The sequence below is a fragment of the Sceloporus occidentalis genome, unplaced genomic scaffold, assembly GCF_023333645.1.
Source record: "Sceloporus occidentalis isolate IW3139 unplaced genomic scaffold, rSceOcc1.0.p SCAF_7, whole genome shotgun sequence".
In the NCBI taxonomy this organism is placed as follows: Eukaryota; Metazoa; Chordata; class Lepidosauria; order Squamata; family Phrynosomatidae; genus Sceloporus; species Sceloporus occidentalis.
In genome coordinates, this window is record NW_028316987.1 from 95,982,451 (window position 1) to 95,997,940 (window position 15,490).

General features: G+C 39.6%; 1 protein-coding gene across 5 annotated transcripts in view; it reads left to right on the top strand.

Annotated features, from left to right (window-relative positions):
* Positions 1-15,490, top strand: part of SCAP (SREBF chaperone) — a 68,310-nt gene that overhangs the window by 2,374 nt on the left and 50,446 nt on the right. For 2 of the 5 annotated variants that reach the window (XM_089533834.1, XM_089533838.1), the window contains exon 2: positions 1,642-1,753. The exons of 1 other annotated variant lie outside the window; for it this stretch is intronic. The gene's annotated coding sequence lies outside the window, so the exon portion shown is untranslated. Of the gene's footprint in view, positions 1-1,518; positions 1,754-2,883; positions 2,912-15,490 lie in introns of those variants that run through there. 2 more of the 5 variants (XM_089533835.1, XM_089533837.1) reach the window with 2 other exon arrangements.

Consider the following 15,490-nt stretch of genomic DNA (forward strand, 5'->3'; position numbering starts at 1 on the left):
CTATCTGATGTCAGAATTTTTTTTATCAGCATGCAACATGTTTGCCCTTGGAATCAATTTTGTGTCATTCTTCCTTGAGGGAAGAATGATAACAGCCCCACATCTTGTATCTAGTAGATACATGAAATCAATATTTGAGTCTGAACATGAAGATAAGTTCTTGGCAGTGGTGAAACAAAGATAGTAAGGTGATACAAAGAGTACTGTGCATTTGCTGGTACATAGAACATAACAAAGGAGTTGTAGCATCTTGTTAAGCTATTAAAATATGAATGTCTGTCAGTAATAAACATGTGGTTGCTTTCTTAGCCTTTAATTTGTGTGCTTGTTGCCTTTAATTCCCTTGAGGATCACTAGTGAGTACCATGCCAACACACTGAGGTTATGAGTAAGGATTAATTGTAGGAAACATTAACCAATGACAGGTTGTGTGTCTGAAAATGGGGAAAGTACTTTGTCAATATAGCACTCATTTCCTTCTGTTGAATGCTTAAAAACAACTACCACTTCTTAATCAGTGGGTTGACTACCAAAGTCGAAAGTAAGATTTAGTTGTCTAATAGGATCTTTACACATATACAGATCAAATTCAGATTAACTATGTATTGACATCTCTCTCTCTCTCTCTCTCTCTCTCTCTCTCTTTCTATGTGTGTGTGTGTGTGTGTGTGTAGGGGGGTTATGGTTGGCAAGCAAGTTCTAGAATCATTTTTAAAATGTAAAGCTTGAAATATTCTGGTCATTTAGTACCATGGGGTGATGTGTTTATCTAACATATATAAAAATATGAGGTACTTGTAAGAGACTTGCTGTTGTATAAATAGGTCTTCTCCAGCTAAGAAGAATTACAGTGCTGGGGATGAGAGGAAAGGTATGAAATCCAAACAGGGAAAAAAATAGGGTGAAGCAGGGTATCATTAGTCTTTCTGAAGATGAAAGGCAGGCTACACTGGATTGGATATAGGGTGGAATTACAAAAGGTGTGGAGAAGTATTGTGCAGTAGGAGTGGGTGTTGTGTCCAATTTGTAGTTGTGTTGCAGGCTTTAGATAGAAGTAATCTTGTATGCATTACAAACTATTTATGAACAGGGCAATTCTGGAAAAGAGAACAACGGTCCAACAGTTGCTGTGGCTTTTTTGTTTATAAGACCTGCTACTGGCCTTATCTGTGGTTCTTTAGTTTGCATATTATGTAATGGTAAGATGTAGGGAAGATACAGTAAAATTATAGAGAAAAGATAGGAAAAATGTATTCTGGAAATAAACTTGGGACTTCACAAAGAGTCTGTTTTCTAGTGCAATGATCAGTGTCATAATCTCTTCCATTGTCTCATGAAGATCTATAGTAATAAGACAGTCTATTTCTCTTGTGTGTCTTTTCCCATCCTAGCTCTAAAACTGAAATACTTAGATACCAAAAACTTGGTAGTCCGAGGGGACCCTGGTATGTGTGTGTATTTTCAGGTCATTTTTAAACACAATTTTAGCTAATTGAAATCTGTCTGTAGCTTGGAGTATCACCTTTACCTATTAGATGCCAGACATTCTTTAATGAGATGAGACACAATTGGAAGCTTGCTTGGCAGAGTAATTTCTTCACAGGGTCTTGAGGTTACTGTATGTACTGCTTTTCTTTCCAGGGATCCCAAACTCTTCAAGCAGTTGAAAGAGAGTGTCAAAGCTACTGCTGGGAAAATGGTGAGCTGGATAAGAGTGAGAAGAGAGAAAAGTTGAAGAAGCTCCAGGTTGGAGGTAGGAAGAGAAAGCTAAACAAAGAAAAGCATTACTAGGGGCAGGGGAAGAGAGAGAGAGAGAGAGAGAGAGTACACCGGGGAAGGAAGGGGACCAGGGTTTTGTGAACCTGATACGAATGTCAGTGGAAAATATTCTCCTTTTTCTCATGGCTTTTGTCCAATGGAATTTTAGTAAAATCATCCAAGCTTAATATGTTTTGTTCTCTCAGTACTGTCCCTCTAATGATCTTAGTCTTTCTTGCAATTAGGAGTGAAAACACAGATACTGGAAAATGCATCTTCTAAAAAGCCTGCATTTGCTGAGGTAATGTAGGGGCAGGAGATGGATTCTTGCAGGGGTCAATCAATAGAGTTTGGGCAGAAGTGTAGAGACTGGGTAGAGAGAAGGCTTCACCCTCCTCACGCCTTCTAATTCTGATCCTCCCATTTCCCAACTTTAACTGAAGTTTATTTCATTTTCAGAGCTCAGTTGGTACTATTTTTATCAGTGAAACAGTAGGGAAACTGATAATTGGGGAAGAGTTAATTTATTCCCTCTATTGGTTATGCTCTGCAAACCCATCCCTCCTTGTTTTAGCAGAAATAGGTAAGTACAGGGTTGAGGTCCCTTGGCTTGAAAGATATAGTTCTGCTGTGAAACACTGCACACTTTTTCCTGGGCCATGGATTGATGACAGTAGGGAAGAATAATAATGGGGGCCTTTAATGTGTATTGTGAAGCCTGAACTCGTTATCTGTGTGTCACATTCCAATTCAAACAGCTCACATTTACTTTTTATTTAACTCTTCTTTCTAAGATCATATTCCCAGATGATTGTGAATATTAGTTACATCACTTCTGAGGTATCTATGTACGCCCGTTCCTGAACAGTTAATTAATACTCTGTTTCCAAAGTATTGTGTTCACTACGGCTTGTGGATAAGAGGTGTGGAGGAGGCTGCTTTGTAAAAGAACAGCTAAGCCTTAGAGGGATCTGTGCACTGTTGGGAAAGATCTCTCTTCTCTCCAGCTCCATGCTAGGGAGGAATATATGAGCTGCCCATTTTGGCAATGAAGAATTGAAACAAACAGCCCTGGTGGTCAGCCCCAAAACAAATCTTATCTTCCAAAGTATGGAGTTGGAAAATGGAGCAGAAGATTGACACAAGAAGCCTGGTAAAGTATAGTGTAACATTAGAGGTTAAGATTGCAATTCCATGTGTGAAATAAACCCCACTGTTCAAATCTGAAGTCCAAAACACACTGAAGAAATAATCCAGTTTGAGACCGCTTTAGCTGCCCTGGCTCAGTGCTAGGGAGTCCTAAGGATTATAGTTTGTTGTGGCACCAGATCTCTGGCAGAGAAGGCTAAATGTTTTACAAAAGTGCAGTTCTCAGAATTTCCTAGCATTCAGCCATGGCAGTTAAAAAGGTCTCGAAATGGATTATTTCTGTGTATTTTGGACCTGAATGTATTTTGAGGTGAACATGTATGCAGTTGTGTTGAAAGAAAGGGCCATGATCCTAGCAACTACAACCCTTGGTTTAGTTACCAAGTTGTTGTGTGCCTTCAAGTTGTTTCTTACTTATGGCGATCCTATCACAGGGTTTTCCTGGCAAAATCTGTTCAGAGGGGGTTTGTTTTTGTCTTCCTCTGAAGCTGAGACAGTATGACTTGTCCAGGTTCATACTGTGGGTTTCCATGGCTGAGTGGGAATTTGAACCCTGTTCTCCAGAGTCATAGTCCAGCACTCCAAGCACTATACCATACTGCTTCATAAGTTACCAGCGCCCTCCAGAATTCATAGCCCTCCACCTTTGGTTTCATCGGAAGCCTTAGTTGTCTGCATTCGTCTTGTTTATGTTGTGTTAACCTATCAAAGGTATCTCAGATTTCTAAGGGTTACAGAAGTTACCTTAGTTCTGTTGCAAGCATTGACCTTAATGCCTTGTTAGTGGAAAGGGCTGCAGATTGAGTCTCCTTTATCTGGAATTCCAAAATCTAAAATTGCTCCAAAATCCAAAAATTGTCCAGATGAGTGGCTGAGATAGTGACACCTTTTTTGCTTTCGGATGGTTCAAGGTACACAAGCTTTATTTCATGCAGAAAATTATGTAAAAATAGTGTATACAGTTGCCTTCAGGCTAAGCGTATAAAGTGTATATGAAGCATTTTGTGTTTATACTTGAACCCCATCTGCAGGATATCTTATGGATAAATGGGTATTAAAAAAGAAATCTGAAAACAAAACACTTCTGATCCCAAGCATTTCAGATAAGGGAGGCAGAACCTATACCTGCTTATTTTAAATCCAGGCATTTTGATGTGTAGTGTTCCATCCTGCACAAAGCTCCCAAGATAGCATATGTCAAGGTTAGTATGGAAAGCAAGTAGCTCTGTCAAATAGCTATAGATGAAGGTGCTGATTCTTCGGTGTACAATTGTGTCTCTGTTGGGGGATTGATGTGACTACTCTTTATTCTCACTCCCACATTAAAAATACATGAAAGCCTTTTGTGAAGTATAACCTTTGTGGTTTGTTTTCTTGTGATTGTAGAGGCAAAGTATGGCAGATGAGGCAGTAAGTGGAAGGAGTGGTTGTCTCAGGTGAGCTGGGGCTGGATCCTTCTTGCTTCACTAGCAGTGAGCGTTTTGGTAATCATGGTCAGGCATCTCACACAAAATAGGCGTTAAGGCCTAAACTGTAGGTTAAACCTGAGAAGCTCAGCATAAATTTGTCTTTCCCCTTGGCAGTTCAGTTAAACTGTTGTAACTGGAAAATAGAATTGTCAGTAAAATATGGTACGTCTATTCCAAGGTCTGTTTGGTTAGGCTGAAGCTGTGAAAAATATGTTCCCTGTCTCTGTTGCTTATGCGGCTACTGTTTCTGGTAAGTTCCCTTGGTCTGCTTTCTTGCATTTTTGCCTTTTAACATCTGAAGATAAATACTGATGTCATGTTTCATCTGGTGAATTTACATCCTGTCTTCTGTTTCAACATGTCACTGTTTAGCAAAACTCTTGAGTTCTCCCTGTTCCTAGCTCACAGTCGTGTTTTTGCATGCTGTCCTTATAATTACTAGTCACTCCTAAACATATTCATTGTATTTTCATTTGCATCACCAATCTTAACATGTAAAATATATGATAAAATCAGACTGATTCAGTCTGGGTAGAGTGGCACACGAAACTGCCATTGTTTAAGAGTATGGATTCTCTGGTTTTGTAATAGAGGCTGAATATCCTTACAGGCATGGGAGTGCCACTACATTTGATGATTCTATGATGAGAAATCTGTACTTAGGACAAGAGGCTATTGTTAGAACAGAATATGCAGAAACAGAATGGTTCCCAAATGGCAAAGGGGAAAAGCAAGACTGCATTCTGTCACTCTTATTTGTTCAATTTGTATGCAGAAAATATAGGAAGAGCAAGTTTAGACAGTGAAGAAGGAGGAAGAAACATCAACAACTTAAGATAGGCGAATGACACCAAACTTCTAGTGAAAAACATCACAGAGTTGGAACAATTACCAAAGATGGTCAAGGGAGAAAGTGCAAAGGCAGGCTTACTGCTGAACATAGAGAAAACAAAAAATGACCCACAGAGGATCTACATAAATTCGACCTAGATAATGAGGAAATTGAAATTGATAATGAGGAACTTTCCCATACCTTAAACCAAACATTGATCAGAATGGAGACTGCAGTCAAGAAATAAGAAGACCAGGAATGGGAAGGGCAGCTATGAAAGAACTGGATGAGATCCTAAAGTGTAAAGACATACAATTGAGCACTCAGATTAGAATTATCCAAGGCATTGTATTCCCCATCACCATGTATGGATGTGTGAGCTGGACAGTGAAGAAAGCAGATCGGAAGAAGATCAACTCATTTGAGATTTGGTGCTGGAGAAGAATGCTGAGGATACAGTGGATGTCCAGAAAGACAGACAAATGGGTCCTTGAACAGATTAAGCCTGAACTGGAAGCCAAAATGTCATGTGAAGCCGGACTCATTAAAAGAGACAATAATGCTAGGGAAGGTAAAAGGCAGTAAAAAAAGAGAGGAAGATGCACACCAGATGGGTAGACTCAATTAGGGAGGTCATGGGCCTGAGTCTGGAGGACCTAAGCAGAGCAGTGGAGGACGGGGGGCCTAGAAATGCCTCATCCACAGGGTCACCATGAGTCTGGGTTAACTTGAAGACAGTTAACAACAAACAACAATCCATTATTTGAAATGCTTGGAGCCACAAGGCTTCGTTATTTCTGATTTTTTATTTTGGAATACCTGTATTTGCATATGAATGAGGTGAAGAAAGACTCGGGATATGAATGGGGAATTGTACTCTGAACTACAGAGTTGTAGTCCAGTGCTCAAAACACTTCATGCTGTACCTGTTTCTTATTGCCTGCCTGTATGTTTGTTGTTGACATCTAGAACTGAGGGTGTAATTTGAGGTGTCCGTTGCATCATCTTAGCCATGGTATAAAACTGAGGAATTCCCTAGCTAGTCCTGAAGAAATTTCTGACTTAATAGGCTCCAGTTGTTCTCATGTTGAGTACTTGACATTTGCCTTTGTCCACTGCATTTACTCTTTTAGACAAGGCCTCGTTTCTGTTTGAATTCCTCATGGTGACTTGTGGCTCCTGCTCATTCCAACACAGACTGCCCCACAAAACTATTGTTTTATACAGCGGGTGTTGGGGATTAAATCTTACTTGGGTTCAAAACACACTGCAGAAATAATCCAATTTGAGGCTGCTTTAATTGCCCTGAATCAATGCTAGAGAATTCTGTAGTTTTGTGAGACATTTAGCCTTCTCTATCAGAGAACTCTGGCGCCACAATAAACTACAGTTCCCAGAATTCCCTAGCACTGAGTCAGGGCAGTTAAAGCGCTCTCAAACTTGTTTATTTCTGCAGTGTGTTTTGGACTTCAGTTAATGATAAAATACTATATTGCGTACTGACTCTAAATTTTCCAATGTATAGAATCATAGGGCCCAAACAGACAGGCCAAAATAAAGCTGCTTGGGTCACTTTGGAGGTATGCTCTTTAAATGACGCACGCATCTTAAGAGGCCAGAAGTTGCGCCAAAGCTGCTCTCCAGTCCTTAGGGCTGGAGCATAGCTTTGGCGTGGCTTCCGACCTCTTAGGATGCATGTTTCTTTTAAAGAGCATACCTCCAAAGAGACCTGAAGCAGCTTTATTTTGGCCTGTCTGTTTGGGCCCATAGTGTTGAAAGAGACCACAAGGGGCATCCAGTCCACTTCCCTGTCATACAGGAATACATGTACTCTGTTCCTGTTCTCTTAAGCAAAAATAATAGGGTTGAATTTCCTTTCCAATGCATACTGCCATCTTCTTTAACAAAAAAGGTGAGAGTTATGCATTTTCTTTTCTAACCTGTATCATAGGACCTTTCTTTCTCTCTGGGTGAAAACAGTAAATTGTGTGTGCTTTCTTCATACTTACAGAAGTGATTGGCTGGTTGATATTTGAAGTGGGACTTTCTCTGCTGACACTTAGCAATTTTAATGTGACTTGAATAAAAACTTAGAAATATGATCATTGTGTGGTGCAATATGGTCCAGAGCAGCCCTTCTCAAGTTCTCTGATATAGAGGATCAAGAGTTAATTGTTTCCAATAGCCCGGGCCTGTGGGCTACAGCTGTTTCTTTCCTGGAAACTCTACACAGGCTGCCAGCAGATGCCTTGTGAACCAGCACTGGCCCAGGGATTAGCGTCCTGAGTAGTGCCAGTCCAGGTGCCGTGGGACCATTACTCTTTGCCCTCCCTCTGCCAGTCACATATGCATGAACTGCTCATTTGAAGTTTAGAAGTCATATACAGTAAATGCTGAGCACAAATGCTTCCTGACACTGTCGATGATAAGATGTTGTTCTTTGTAGCACTGTTGCTTTTATTTTGCAGTGAATAAACTAGCAATAGCATTTAGCAATGGCATTTACATTTCTATACCTCTTAATAGTGAATTAAGAGATTTACTGTTTGTAAGCCATTTGCTGCCAACCATCTGGGTACCCATTTTACCGACCTACAAAAGGATGGAAGGCTGAGTCGACTTTGGAGCCCTGGGATCAAACTCACAACATTGTGGCTGCAGGACCGGCATTTAAGCACTGCACCAACAGGGTTCCTGATTAAATTAAACTATTTTAATAAGCAGTTAGACACCTCGTTATTTTAAAAAGCACTTACAGCAGAGGAACATAGGCTACCTTGTACTGAGTCCTACTATCTAATCCAGTGTAGTATTATCAGCTGTGATGGGTTGTGGGTGTCTCAAATTTCAGGCAGGGTTCTTTTGTATTCCTCCCTGTAGACAGACTCATAGAATTGGAAGAGACAATAAGGGCCATCCAATCTAACCTCCTTCTGCCTTGTAGGAAGACACAATCCAAGTCCTCCTGACAGATGGCCATCCAGTCTCTATTAAGAAACCTTCAAAGAAGGAGAGCACCATGCTCCAAGGGATTGCATTCCAGTGTCAAACATCTGGAAGTTCTTCCTAATGTTTAGGTTGAATCTCATTTCCTATACAGTCGGTCCTTCTTATACACGGATTTTTTATACACGGATTCAAGCATACATGGTTGGAAAATGTTCCAAAAAAGTATAAATTTACCTTGATGTTCCATTTTTTATTAGGGACACCATTTTGCTCTGTCATTATATTTAATGGGACTTGAGCATACACGGATTTTGTTATACACGGGGGACCTTGGAACCAAATCCCAGCGTATAACAAGGGTCCACTGTACTTTGAATCTGTTGTCTCATGTCCTATTCTCTGGAGCAGCAGAAAACAAGCTTGTTCCAACTGCAACAGGACATCCCTTGAAATATTTAAACATGGCTATCATTTCATCCCATCACCATCTTTTCTCAAGGGTAAACATACCCAGTTTCTTAAATCGTTCCTTAGATCATCCAGGTCCCTGGAATTACTTGGTTGTCTTCCATCTATGTCACAATCAGGCCTGAACCTGCTTATTTTTCAAAATCAGATGAGATCAAGTGTGTTTAGGGTTCTTTTCAGTTTAAATGAAAACGCTGAAGAGATTAAGGAAATGGGGTTTCCCTGCTGATAGAATCCAGTGAGGTACAGATGTGTTTGAGCTGACCTTCAGAAAGGTTCCGTAGACATTGCTAAGAGTTATTTCTGTGAAGTGAGATCTGTCAAGATAAGAGCTTTTAGTACATCATGGCTGCATCTTGGCTCTCTTAGCCCAATGACTGCATAAAGTGGTTTTGTAATTGATATGTGTGCATTACGTAGTATTAGGGAAGCAGCCATGGCCTTCTGATGACTGATGTGGTGAAACCAACTGGTAAGGCTATATTAGAATAATAAGCATGTGTAATTGAAAGGGGTATCTGGTTCAGTATTCTACAGTAGGCAAGTATCTTGGATGAAAATAAAGGGTTTTGATTTGCTTGGGCATTTTCAAACAATGTAATTATTTGTGCAAGCCAAAAGCTCAAAACACTTGGCATTTTACCAGTGATTTGTACAATCTTGTTTATAGATGTGCCGTTTATTTCCTTCTAAATCTTGGATCTGTTCTCTGTCCTTGTCAGTGTTCTCATCTGTGTAGTTAGAGGGCCATACTACAAAAAGCAGGCTTTGCTGTTGGGAGTTCTCATAGCCTTTCTCTTAGACTGTTGGCTAAGAACTTGCAGACTGCATTGGATCGCCAGCTTCATGCATAGAAAGGTCTCTGTTTTCACTTGGCTTTCATGTGTATCTCCATATTGCAAGGGCATGGTTCTTCCCATGGGAATCTGAAAGGAGAATAGTGGCTTGTTGATGTTGCTAAGTTCATTCTGTATCAAACTCACGAAGAAAGGCTATTGTTCAGTATGCAGTCTTGGTTTCCAAAACTGATTTTTTTTCTTTAGGAAAATGGCCTGCTTAGCAGTTTCCCATTGGAACATGAAGCGGAGAGCTCATGAAAATGCAACAGCGCAAAGAATTAATACAATTGTGTCTTGTTTGTTTGTTTCAACTTTAAAATATTTGAGCATTATTATTATTATTATTTTATTGCAGTGGGAAAGGAGCTGGTCGTTGGTGCATGGATCTAGCAGGGTAAACCATGGAGGCAAACAGGGAGTTTGTTTTCTTTTCCACATCCCTTGAAATCTACATGACTCTTGTACCAAAGTGGGAATGAACAATTGCAAGTATATCACTGGAGTCGAGTAAAAGCATGTGGTGATGATGGCCAGAATGAGGAGTTAGGGTTGCCTCTGTTGGAGAGTCTGGTTCTGAGGATCTGAGAGTCTACCTAGAATTCAAATTTGTGGGCTGCATATATGTAGGGAATTGTTGAAGTCTAGTTGTGTTATGGCAGCCAAAGGTCTTTGTCTTCTGCCAGTGGATGTGCAACACTTGCCACAAAATAGGTTTTGCCAAGGGCCATGGGATTTAGATTGTTTGGTTGTAAACAGAAACTAGATCATGGTGTTTTGAAATGAATGAAATGATCTGTTTATCACGTCTAGGGAATTGTCTTGTTGACAATTTGTAAGCCACTCTGAGATAATTTCTAAAGAGCGGTGGAGTAAGTACAATAAATAAATGAATAGATAATCTGCTGAATAAGTATAAAACTTGCTTTCCTGTGCTTTGGTGGTCTTTGTGGACTATTCGTTTGGTAATACAGTTGGCCCTCCTTATTTGTGGCTTTGACTTTTACGGCTTTGATTATTTTCAGGTTTGATTAATATGTTCTCTCTAGGAATTTGTCGGTCCTCCTGTGCAGTTCTGCTGGAAGTTGACCATAGAGTTGTGCTGATGGAGAACCTAGCAGTTTCTGGACAGAGAGAACACTTCTCTAGGCGTTTGTAGTTTGCACAGTACAATTCTGTGATCATCTTCTGGCAGATGTTGACCAGAGAGTTGGACTGGAGGACCTGGGGATTCCTAGACAGGTGTTCTCTCAGGTAAAAAGAATAGTGTTTTTTTATTTGTGGTTTTTCCACATTCACGGGGGTCCTTCACCCCTAACTCCAGCGGATATGGAGGGACCACTAGAATATTTTGTGTATCAGAGTTGGGAATATGCTCTGTGGCATCAGTGAAAGACAACTGTTATCTGTTTCATTTTGTTAAACCCTCATTTAACTTCTACAAAAGATGGCTTATCTGGTTCTGCTGCATTGTTTTTCTTATGGCGGGAGGGAGCTGTGCTGATCATTGTGTGTCTGTGTAACATCCTAGTGTTCTTTGTTCTTTGACTGGTACCAGTTGTTAAAAGCAAGTGTTTTCTCTTCTGTGAAAGATCTGATGGCATTGACAAATGTTAGGGGTGCCTCTTCCTGTCTATTATACGACGCATGACTGGACTGTGAAATCTTGTTGCCAGAGAGAGTAGTGTAGACTCCTGTTCCTCTCTCCTTTGTGTTGCTAGGGACACACACACACACAAACACATCAGGCCACCTCTAAACACTTTAAGCTAAGCATTTACCAGTCTGTTATTTCACTTTGCTGCACTTTGTAAAGGAGCAAAATGGTTTCTCCGTGGGTGAAATCACTTTTGCTACCTCCACATTTTCAGACACCGCATCCTGTGTGGATGTCAAAGTCTGGAGCATTTCTTTTATCTCTTGGAACATGAGAATAAGCAGACGTTTTAATATTTTGAGGGTAGGCATGTTAGTGTTTTGCAACAAAAACAGGAGGGAAAGTCTTGTGGAGGCTAAAGGTTTTAACACATTTTATTGTGGCATTAAGCTTTCATGGACTGCAACCCAGAACCTCGGCATGAAGTGTTGCTTTCGTAGGCAGATTATTATACACAGGTTTGAGTGTAATGAGAGTTACAAGCCTCTCAGATGTCTCAGGTTCTTCAGCCTCCCACATTTTAGTCCAGAAAACCTGTATTGGCAGCATCCTCCAGCAGTTTTGCACCATGCTTCAGAAATGAAATGTTCTGGAAGCGTCTGGGTTCATAAAACTAGTCAGTTCAATAAGAAGCCTTAGGATAACCAAACTTGTGGCCATGGATCAATTTAGTTGGAGAGAAAAGAGAGAGGTTTGTCTAAGGAACAGAATAATATTAGTTTTATAAAATGGCACTTGTAAAAATATATTCTCATTGCTTGTGAATTTCAACAATACATTGGGCTTGTAGGAATAGCAGCAGGGTTCAGGGAAGAGATAGTTTAATAATTGTAACCAAGGAAATATCGGAATAATATACATAAATTTATACAAATTATACTACAAGAAAAAAATAGAAAAATATCAAAAAATGTATTTGTTAAATATAATTTCAGACAAAAAAAGTGGAACAAAAATATGGGGAAAAGTTGATCTATATGATTACGGCTGGGAGAAGGATTTATGCTCAAAAATGGAAGGGGAAAACATTACTAAATGTGAACGATCGGTTGATGAAATTATATGATATAGAAATAGATAAATTGACACATTTAATTAAAAAGAAGCTTATGAGTAAATTTGATAAACCATGAAACCCCCTGATAATATTCCTGAAATCAAGATGGGGAAATGATTTTATGATTGGACTGGAGTAAGCAAAATGATAAAAATTGATATAAAATAAAAATTGCAATAAAATAGATGAACTTTATAATCATGTAACGATTATATATATTTCTTGATATTTGAAGTATGATTCTGTTTAGTTTATTTGAAAACACTTTTTATAGTTTATACTATCTGGTGATCAAAATGTAATGTATATTAACAGGAAAAACTCAAGAGAAAGAAAGAAGGAAGGAAAGGATATAATATTAGCTTTCTTTTTGTTTATTTATTGAATTATACATATTGTTTGGTATTTTTGTATATAATCTGTTTTTCTTTTATTGTTTTGTTTTAAAGAGTCTTTTTTAAAATAAATCAATAAAGAATATTTTTTTAAAAATAATTGTAACCAAAAAATCTTGGTACAGTAAATGGAAATTGTTTAAATGGAAACAGTATTAAATTAGCTCATGAAATTATGCTGGAGGATGAAGGCGCACTCAGTTCAGGCATGTCAGTTGCTTAGATGGATATAAGAATTGCTTCCAGGCAATTCAGCAAAGAGAGTGCACAAAAGATGGTTGTTAACTGTGAACCCTGAAATCTAGACTACTCCATGGGATCATCTAAACTTGTGCCAAAGCTTTGCAGTCACTTTGCAATACCCTTGGAACTGAGTGATGCCTCAATCCAGGGTTCCTAGGAAATACTCTCAAATCTGTCTGATTTGCTCCAAACCACTGTCAAAGTTATGGACATGTTTAGCTACACCTTTTAAGGCAAGTAACCAGTGTCTCAAATAAGGGTTCCTAATCAAAGAACAGATCAAGCCTGAACTCTCCCTCAGAAGCCAAGATGACAAAACAGAGGCTGTCGTACTTTGGCCACATGATGAGAAGCCATGAATCCTTGGAAAAGACAATGATGCTGGGAAAGGTGGAAAGCAGTAGAAAGATAGGAAGACCCCACGCCAGATGACTGGACTCAATCAGGGACTCAACTTGCAGGACCTGAGCGGTAGAGAATAGTGGGTCTTGGCAATGTCTCATCCAGGTTGACTCAAAGGTAGTTAACAACAAACAAATAATTAAACTCAAAAATCTAGTGTTGACTGACCTATGACAATCCTGTCCTAAGATTTCTTGGCAACATTTCTTCAGAGATTAGCCTTCCTCTGAAGCTGAGAAGGTGTGACTTGTTCAAAGTCACCAAGTGAGTTTCCACTTCAGTCAAGCAAAGATTCAAAACCTGGTCTACTTGAGTCCTGGTCCAACACTCAAACCATACACCATGCTTGCAACCCTATCCTAGGTGTTTCTTGACCCGATTTATTCAGAGGAGGTTTGCCATTGTTGTTTTCTTAGCCTGAGAGAGTATGCCTTGCCCAAGGTCACCCAGTGGGTTTCTAGGGCTGATTGGAGAGTTGAACTTTGGTCTTCAGGCTTCTCCCATTCCATGTGGCTATAATATGTGTTGTGCAAATTTGGACTTTCCTTGCTCTTCTGAGCATGTCAGAAACCAAACACCCTTTGGGCTTGAGTCCAGTTGTGTCATTAAGCATAGCGCTACTAGTCCTCTGCTGTACCCCATTATCTCTCTGAGGGCCTTGTACCCTGGGAGTGTAATCTTTCTGGCATTATCTCTTGTTTCATATTGGATTGTCTCATCATAGGGTTTTTATAGCAAAATACACTTGTCCCTCCACATTTGCTGGGGTTAGGGGCACAGGACCTCCATGAATGTGGAAAAACTGCAAAAAACAAACACTGTTTTTACCCGAGAGAACACCTCTCTAGGAATCTCCAGGTTCCCCCAGTGCAACTCTGTGGTCAACATCTGGCAGACATTGACCATAGAATTACACTGGAGGAGCTACAAATGCCTAGCAGAGTGTTCTCTGTAGGAATCTCTAGGTCCTTCAGTGCAACATTTGGTTAAAGTTGACCATTGAGTTGCGCTGGCGGACCTAGATATTCTTAGAGAGAACATATTAATAAAATCCACAAATAATCAAATTCGCAAAAGTCAAAGCCACAAATGTGGAGGGACGAGTGTACATTCAAAGGAGGTTTATTGTTCCTCCTCCTATGCCGTACTAGCCACTTCCATTGCCTCTGAGAGATCTTCTGCCAGCATCACCCCCCACTTCTGATGCTGCCCAATATCTGTTTGGCACATTGAACCTGACTCCTCAGCAGAAGCCTGTCTGACATGGGAGACACTACTAGCAGACCACCATCATAGCCTCTTCCTTCATAGGAGCACACAATGGCACCAGCATGGAAAGGTAGTGCCATAGCTCTCCTTTAGTGATTGGAGGAATGTGTATGAAGAATACTTAAAAGTTACATATTCCCACATGTGGGGAAGACTTTGAGTCTCACAACTGGATATAGAGTAGGAAGAAAATGTAGGAATGCTTTGAGAAATGCAGTGAATTCAAAATAGAGTTTTTTACATTCCTACAAATATACTACAAGCATTCTGAAACTTCATTTTTCATCCTGTTCAAAGAACTGCTGTATTCAAACAAGAGATTTGAGTCTCGTGGGTCAGGCTCTTTGTCTGCCTCTAACTGGAATTGGTGAACTTTCTTCCCCTTAGAATGTGGAAGAGAGATGCTGTAACTCCTGATTATGAAACATGATCTGTGAAAAGTATTAAAAGAAGCTCATTCCTTTGCTCTGAAGCTCACAACAGTGTCTACAAGTTGCTGGGTTAAATAAGTTTGGAATCCCATCCTGCAAATTCTTCTGAAAGAATAATACAGTAGCTTTTGTTATACTAACAGTCATATTAACTATTTTATTGATAGCCATACTAATAGGTTTGTGAGTAATTGCTCTTCTCACCACTTCAAAATGGGGACATTACCTAGATTCTAATGTTTGCTTTTAAAATATGCTTGATGATGCATCGATACAATGTACAATTGCTAGAGGAACCTTTTAATGACTGAAAATTGATGATTTCATTGTGATGATCTGCTGCTGTTGATATAAATTATGTTGGCAAAATATGGTGTTGCTGTTGTTGTTGTTGTTTTGCCAAGCAAGGATGAGTGATGAAACTATAATGAAGGTGATACTTGAACTTGGGTGTCTCTGTTTGCTAGCTTTGATGATACTCGTTTGTAGATCCTATTGGTTTACTAGAGCTGAGTGACAAGATAACCTAGTTCATGTGAAACACTCAGTGTGTTGCTTGTAAGGATTGTTTTGTC